A 2,500-nucleotide genomic window follows, 5' to 3' on the forward strand; every position below is an offset into this window, starting at 1 on the left:
TCCAACTACGAGCTTTTTAACCGCAACAACTTTAATATACGCTATTGGAGCTGGAATTACCGCGGCTGCTGGCACCAGACTTGCCCTCCAATAGATACTCGTTAAAGGATTTAAAGTGTACTCATTCCGATTACGGGGCCTCGGATGAGTCCCGTATCGTTATTTTTCGTCACTACCTCCCCGTGCCGGGAGTGGGTAATTTGCGCGCCTGCTGCCTTCCTTGGATGTGGTAGCCGTTTCTCAGGCTCCCTCTCCGGAATCGAACCCTGATTCCCCGTTACCCGTTACAACCATGGAAGGCGCAGAACCTACCATCGACAGTTGATAAGGCAGACATTTGAAAGATGCGTCGCCGGTACGAGGACCGTGCGATCAGCCCAAAGTTATTCAGAGTCACCAAGGCAAACGGACCGGACGAGCCGACCGATTGGTTTTGATCTAATAAAAGCGTCCCTTCCATCTCTGGTCGGGACTCTGTTTGCATGTATTAGCTCTAGAATTACCACAGTTATCCAAGTAACGTGGGTACGATCTAAGGAACCATAACTGATTTAATGAGCCATTCGCGGTTTCACCTTAATGCGGCTTGTACTGAGACATGCATGGCTTAATCTTTGAGACAAGCATATGACTACTGGCAGGATCAACCAGGGAGCTGCGTCAACTAGAGCTGAGCAGCCGGCCGCCCGGGAGTGTGTCCCGGAGGCCCGCGCGAACACGCAAGCGTCCGCTCAATTATTCCGCAAACAGGAGGAGGCTGGGCTCCCCTGCACGATACACCTCGAAACCCTCTCAGGTCCCGGCGGCGCGCAGCGCCGTCCTAAGTACTTGGTCGGGTTCGAGAGAGGCGCAATCGCCCGGAGATAGGCGAGTAGACGCTTTCAGTGCGACCACCCGTGCTCCCAACTGAGCTTGCCGCTGCCGACAGAGGCCCGGGAGCGTGCTGTCGTGGTGTTGCCGGCGGGAGACAACACGCGGCCACAAACAGTGGCCGGGCAGCTCCAACGCCAGCGCCACAGAGGGGCAGAGCCCCACTTGGGTGCCAAAGCGAACTCTCCCAGCACAGCGCACGCGCCAACACATCCGCACAGCTGCGATACAAACCACCTGCGAGAACCGCGGGGGCGACCGAGCAGCAGACGGCGTCGCGGCGCCGAGTGCCGGGCGGCGGCGCATCCTCAACGCACACAGTCCTCAATCGGACCAGCACACTGCAGATGTCCACCGCGCTTCGCACCGGGCCCGCGAGGACCCACTTTGGCCGCACGGCGCCGCGCGTTGGGTGCGCCGGCGCGCAGCTGCGCCGCCTGCCGCGTCCGTCGGCCGGCGCGCCTGCCACTGGGCGCCCCCACCAGCCGGCTGTAGCGCGTGCACCCACGCAGCGCGCGGCCAGCACGCCGGGCGCTCCCCCCTCACCGGCCGGGGACGGTCCCACCCAGCCACCGCCGCGTATCGCTTCATACCCACATGCCCACTCACGTTCGTGGGTATGACGGGTGTCGCTGAAGCAACCAGTTAATACCTGTACCGATTGTCGCAATCAATGATTCACCTCCAGCGTATACAACCGCGCAACAACGGATTTCCAGTTCATTTGCGTAACTTGGGCAGCAAACGTAGACGTCCATCTACATTTGCAAATTCAGTGGGTCTTGCATGCCTGGATGATATGCGTCACGACACGCCACATCAGCCCACATACATGCTGCGACGTATGCACGAGAGAACACGTGGAAGGTGGCCCGCGTACGTATGCGAATGCCATTGCACAGCTGCGAAGCTCATTGAACACGCAAACTCCCGCCTGACGAACTAGAGGCGACAGGGGAGCGATATAAGTCTTACAGCAGTACACATTACAGTGGATAGCGGGACCATGTGGAACGTACGCACCACTCGCTAGATGTTGTGAGGGTACGCACCGTAACATGAATCAATACGCAGGACACCAGAGAGTGCGAGCACTGACCTATGTTGAGAGGGTTGCGATTAGGCAACGCTACATGAATGTTTCAATTCATATAACAATTACAGGTTAGGTTAGGGCCCAACGTAGGTTAGGTTAGGGCCCAACGTAGGTTAGGTTAGGGCCCAACGTAGGTTAGGTTAGGGCCCAACGTAGGTTAGGTTAGGGCCCAACGTAGGTTAGGTTAGGGCCCAACGTAGGTTAGGTTAGGGCCCAACGTAGGTTAGGTTAGGGCCCAACGTAGGTTAGGTTAGGGCCCAACGTAGGTTAGGTTAGGGCCCAACATAGGTTAGGTTAGGGCGCAACATAGGTTAGGTTAAGGCGCAACATAGGTTAGGTTAAGGCGCAACATAGGTTAGGTTAAGGCGCAACATAGGTTAGGTTAAGGCGCAACATAGGTTAGGTTAAGGCGCAACATAGGTTAGGTTAAGGCGCAACATAGGTTAGGTTAAGGCGCAACATAGGTTAGGTTAAGGCGCAACATAGGCTAGGTTAAGGCGCAACATAGGCTAGGTTAAGGCGCAACATAGGCTA

At 56.6% G+C, this 2,500-nt stretch overlaps 1 non-coding gene across 1 annotated transcript in view; it reads right to left on the reverse strand.

Moving 5' to 3' along the window:
• Positions 1–654, reverse strand: part of LOC126197277 (small subunit ribosomal RNA) — a 1,909-nt gene extending 1,255 nt beyond the window's left edge. The window contains exon 1 of the ribosomal RNA XR_007539652.1: positions 1–654. This exon is cut by the window's left edge and continues 1,255 nt beyond it. This is a non-coding gene — a ribosomal RNA (small subunit ribosomal RNA).
• Between the last annotated feature and the right edge of the window lie 1,846 nt (positions 655–2,500).

This window comes from Schistocerca nitens, chromosome 7 (assembly GCF_023898315.1).
Source record: "Schistocerca nitens isolate TAMUIC-IGC-003100 chromosome 7, iqSchNite1.1, whole genome shotgun sequence".
Taxonomy (NCBI): Eukaryota; Metazoa; Arthropoda; class Insecta; order Orthoptera; family Acrididae; genus Schistocerca; species Schistocerca nitens.